Source organism: Lampris incognitus, chromosome 7, assembly GCF_029633865.1.
Source record: "Lampris incognitus isolate fLamInc1 chromosome 7, fLamInc1.hap2, whole genome shotgun sequence".
Classification (NCBI taxonomy): Eukaryota; Metazoa; Chordata; class Actinopteri; order Lampriformes; family Lampridae; genus Lampris; species Lampris incognitus.
In genome coordinates this window covers 34,344,876-34,350,875 of record NC_079217.1, presented here as the reverse complement: position 1 = coordinate 34,350,875, position 6,000 = coordinate 34,344,876, and positions in this window count along the sequence as shown.

Sequence of the window (6,000 nt, the reverse complement as noted above, 5' to 3'; positions counted from 1 at the left end):
TTTTTCACAACAGTGGGTAGGTAGAACAAATTACCACTTTCATGGAAATCAAACCTGGTACCCTTCTTGGTGAGCATGTGACTGTCCCCTCTCTTAAAAGTCACTGTCGCCCCTGCATTGGTTGCTCTTGCCACTGAAAAGATGTCGTGCGGGTACGTCGGCATATACAATGCGTCCTGTAGCTGTGCGGTTTGTTCTCGTCCATCGCTGTCTAGTAGAGAGATCAGCGCCGTCCCTCTGCGTTGCGCTGTCCCCGTGCACTTAGTTCCATCTGCCAGCTCGATTGAATGGGCGTCGGGCTGGAAAGTGTTATCGAAGCTCTCGAACATGGCAATATCAGTCACAATGTGAGATGTCGCCCCAGCGTCCACCATGATCCCTTTCTTTTTCACATTGGCTGGTGGCCTGTCGTTGCTCGTCGTCATGAAGAGGAAGTCCCTGTCGTTCCTGCTCTCCTCCTCTTCGTCCTCTGCAACCTTTCGGGCTCCGTCTCCTTTTCCCTTCTTCCTGCACACTGAGTCAGCGTGCGAGTTGCTCCTGCAGTGACTGAACCACACTTTCTGGGTGCACTTGGTCCTGACATGTCCTTTAACACCACATCGGTAACACGTCAGAGTGGCTTCCCCATCTTTTCTTTGTGTCTTGGTGCCTTGTTTGCTTTGCTTAGTGTTAGTCTTCATCACAGTGTCCGCAGATCCAGACGTCCTCATCTTTTCGGACTCTTCATACACCCTCAATCTTCTCTTAAAGTCTTGGAATGTGACATTGTCCTCATTTTGTGTTACATGGACAGCCAGTGGTCTGAATGAGTCAGGCAGTCCATTCAAGATGGTGGCTACAAGTAGCCCATCACTTATATTCTCTCCTGCATCGCGGAGAGCTGTTATAATATTCTCTGCCCTTATTATGTAATCTGTAACAGTCTCAGTTCCTTCCATACTTATAGTGGTCAAGGATGTGTACAGATTCAGAATCCTTGGCTTGCTTTTACCTGTATAGTGCTCTCTTAATATTTTTAGAGCTTTGCGGCCATCTTCAGCAGCATCGTGTCTTATTAATGACAGACTCTTATCATCAAGTGAATTTACTAATTGTGCATAACAGTCTGCATTTCTTGCTACATCTGTAGCTATAGCGTTAGCATCGGCACCGTCGGCTGGTGCTTGTAAAATAGTGTCTTTTAATTTCAGAATGTGTAACCGGCTAAGAAATCTTGTCTCCCACAGATCGTACTTATCCTCTGCTCCGTCGAACACGGGCCTCATTAACTGCTGCTGTAACAAGGAGACCGTTCCTGCTGCAGCCGCCATTATCACTTTCTTTTCCAAGTTCAATCTCCAAACGTTGAACTGCGGCTTGTAGAAACTCTCGTTGCGCGCTTTTCACTGCATTTTCAGCGGGAGTCTCTCGGCGCCGTCTTCAGAAGCCCTTTTAGCCTAGCTAGTAGCTTCACTTGGCTAACAGACAAAAGTTCGTTTTTCTGTTACCTTTCCTTGCTCTAAACTGGCATGACTGGGCCCATAACCTGTCAGATGTATCGGCGTAGCGGTGGAGATTGATACAACTTGACACTATGAGTATCTTTAGCCTTTGGCATATTTATTTTCCATCAGGCTCATCATGCGACCATGTTGTCGCATGATCTTGAATCAACAAGTCTACCGGAACTGGTAGGCTACCAACAGAAGAAGTGGCAGTGACATCACATCCTGATGCACTGCCTAGTGTAAACATTGCCCTCTGCTGGACAAATAATATTATTGCCCTCTACTGGGCACAGGAGTTATATCCATTACTATGAACACAATAAGTAAGGGCGTACATTATATTATAATAAAACATTCAACACTAATAAGCTAAAAAAATTTTTTTAAAAAACAACAAAAACAAACAAGCTATCAAATAAGCTCAATGAGCTCCATTTGAAGCACAGGAGGGGCATCTTGCACATCAAAGGAGAAGGGGTCAGCAAAAATTTGAAAAGTGGCTCTGTGTGTCTTGAACTCTGCAAACCTGTGGTCAAATTGCTCCTGTAGCTTCACAATGGCATCAACATACTTCTCACCACTGAATGGTGTGCCTGCATCCATGAGTGCCTTGCATGCTGGGAAATGGCAGAGGTTTGTCTGAGAGAGCTGGGCTTTCCATAACACAAGTTTTGTGGAGAATGATCTCACGTTGTCATAGGCAGCACTGACAAGCTGCCCCTGGTTTTGTCATTTCTTGTTCAGTACATTCAGCTCATGTGTGATGTCAATAAGGAAAGCTAAGTCCTTGAGCCATTTGGGATCACTTAGCACAGGAACAGCCATCCCAGCCTTCTCCATGAAGGCTTTCACTTCTGCTCTCAACTCAAAAAACCTCTTCAAGACGTTTCCCGTGCTGAGCCAATGTACCTCAGTGAAGTAGAGCACATCCTCATATGCTGACTCTATTTCCTCCAAAAAGGCGCGGAACTCCCGGTGCTTTAAACCCCTGGATCTGATATAGTTGATGCATTTCACAACGACAGACATCACATTGTCAAACTTCAGGCATTTGCTGCAAAGGGCCTGCTGATGGATAATGCAGTGCAGAGCAATGGCCTCCTCCACACCCTCCTCTTCCAGTTTTTTTGAACAAGTGCCACCACTCCATTTCTCCTCCCTGTCATTGATGGCGCTCCGTCGGTTGTTATTCCAGCAAACCTCTTCCATGGCAAACCCGCATCCACAATGGCATCACACAGCTGGCGGAATATCCCCTGAGAGGTGGTCTGGCCATGCATTGGAATCACTGTGAGCAACTCCTCCATCACTTCAAAACTGTCGTCAGCACCACGGACATAGATTGCGAGCTGCGCAGTGTCAATGATGTCTGTGCTCTCATCAAGAGCGACTGAGTATGCACAGAAACGTTTGGCTTTCTCACGCAGTTGATCATATATGTTACCTGACAGGTCAGCAATGCGCTCTGCCACTGTGTTGGCTGCAAGGCTGATGTTGCTAAACTGACCCTTCTTTTCCGGACAGACTATACTTGCAGCCTGTAACATGCACTTGTTAACAAACTCCCCTTCTTTGAATGGCTTTCCCGACTTAGCAATCATCTCACTCACCACGTAGCTAGCTTCGACTGCTGCATCATTATCTTTGCTAGCTTTCTTGAAGAAATCTTGTCGCTTCAGTAAACATGTTTTAAGATTGGCGACCCGTTTCTCTCTCTCATCTCCCTGGTATTTTGTATACTCATCATCAGCATGTCTAGTCGAGCAATGACGTCTGATGTTGTCTTCCTTGTGCACCGTAACTTTCTCGGTGCATATAAGACACGTCGGGCTGCCTCTGTGCTCAACAAAAAAAATGCCGTCTCCCACTTTTCCTGAAATTGTCTGTGCTCGTCACCAACTTTTCTCTTCACGGCAGGTTTTGAGAAAGACATAACTGGGGCTTGCTGACAGGACATATTTTCCTTCCACTTGGTGTCGCTCCGGAATCAAGTTTCAACCAAGTTTCAACCGTTGCTAATTAGCGCTGCCCATTATGGTGCGTTCAAGTTGTACTCGGAAGTCGGACTTTCTGAGCTCCGAGTTGGACATTTCAACTGGAAGTCTGAAATCCAAGTCGTTCCAATTACAACTTCCAACGTAATAGGAACGCACCATGACTTGACAACAAACGCGACACCGGAAGCTGTCATGAGCCTGCGCTATGGTAGCTCATAAGTGAAAAATAAAAGCCCAGGGCAAGCGCGGGCCGCACTAACACTAAACTTTGATGTCAAGTAGGGGGCCACAAAATAACGTCCCGGCCCGCGAGTTTGAGACCCATAGTGTAGGGTTTAGTTACTCTTTCACCTTTACCCAATTCTAATTCTAACCATAACCTAAAGTGTCCTCACCTTGCAAAAATGTCCCCACTCTTATAGTTAAACAATCAAATTGGTCTTCACAAATGCAGCAGAATACAAAAACACATGCACGCACGCACGCACGCACGCACGCACGCACGCACGCACACACACACACACACACACACACACACACAGGTTTGCTGAAATAAACCCAAAATGAAAAATAAACTGAAGGGATAATACGTATATGAGTTTGAGAGAAAGATGAAATGGGCTGGTGGTCTTGATAGAGGGTCCGATTGCAAGATAGCATGCCATGCTGATAGTAGGGTAGGCAGATAGCAAGCAGCTGAGATGACAGGTACAGCAGAGGCACAGGGATGCACTGGCAGCAGTGCGGTGTTTAATATAGATCCGTACTGATAAGTTAGACGGAGAACATAGGATGGTCCCCATCAGTCAGTAGACAGGAGCTTAGAGGAAATTGCCACAATAAAGTACACACACACACACACACACACACACACACACACACACACACACACACACACACACACACATACAGAGGAGGATCCCATTGCACAAAGGTAAGGGTGTCCATTGATTCATGTATATGTGAACATCAACACTGATGTTCACATAGTGCCCACACATAATGATGTGTTGACACTATGTGATCCTTTATTGATCCTTTATTGGCATCCTTTATGTCCCATAAATATGTACAAGAAGTGATGATGTATTTTTTTCTTTTTTGAAGTGTGCCATCAGTGGACCTGCATGCCTGAATGTTGACACCCCTCTCTTGAGTCTCAAAGTATCTTTTGCAACCTCAGGTATGGTGTATTGATTAAATGTAGCTGCAGTTCCTTTGGTTGCGTGGTTGTACATCAGCCTGCAGCAGAGTTGGAATTGTGTGTGCCGAAGTTTATCCACTCACACAGTAGTGTTACAGTCATACTGAGACTAAACATTTTGTAGATGCAACTCTCTGTCTCTCTCCTTCTCTTGCTGTGTGTGTGTGTGTGTGTGTGTGTGTGTGTGTGTGTGTGTGTGTGTGTGTGTGTGTGTGTGTGTGTGTGTGTTTACTGAAGCTTCTTATTTCAGCTATCAGCTGCAGGATTAATCCACGATGACAATGAGCTGATTGCCGGCATGTGTGCTCGAACCTCCAACACACTTGGGTGTGCTCAGAGGTCGACAAAGGACCAACCGTTCTCAGGGCTTGTTGGAACTGTCAGTGTCCAGAATGTTAAACACAACAGAAGATGATGAGAGATGTCCTCCCTGCTGGACCCTTGTTACAAAGTGATCAGTTCTCATCATTGTCCATCCTCTTTTAACCAAGTCAACTCCAAAATTTAAAATCAGTTTGGGGAAAAAAGACTAAACAACAGAGGTTAATAGGGCAGCACGGTGGCGCAGTGGTTAGCATAGTCGCCTCACAGCAAGAAGGTCCTGGGTTCGAGCCCCGGGGTAGTCCAGCCTTGAGGGTCATCCCGGGTTGTTCTTTGTGTAGAGTTTACATGTTCTCCCCGTGTCTGCGTGGGTTTCCTCCGGGTGTTCCTATTTCCTCCCACAGTCGGTCAGGTCAGGTGAATCAGCTGTACTAAGTTGTCCCTAGGTGTGCGTGTGTGTGTGTGTATTGTGACCTCCTTGTCTTGTTGTCAGCCCTGTGATGGCCTGGCAGCCTGTCCAGGGTGTCCTCCTGCCTGCTGCCCAGTGACTGCTGGGATAGGCTCCAGCATCCCTGCGTCCCTGAGAGCAGGATAAGCGGTTTGGATTATGGATGGATGCATGGATGGAACCCAGGACACAAACTCAACATGATACTTAACCAAAGAAATGTACAGAATCATTGTCAAACATTTATCAAAATTTATCACAAAATTTCATGTTTAATGTTTTTCACTCAACTTTCAGTTGCAGGCCAAATTTGTCTTGTTTTCTTGTTTAGAATGCAGTTTATGTTAAGCTTTAATGTTTAAAAAAAACTAATTAGCCATGTAGATTTCTACACAATGCTCTTGGACTATACAGAAGGAACCTTTCCTGGAAACGTATTGGGAGACAAATCAGACTTTGCTTCCTGAGAGCTTCCCCAGCTGCTTAGAGACGGGTTAGTCTTCAGAGCGATGTAGGACACATATATATAAAATGCATATGCTT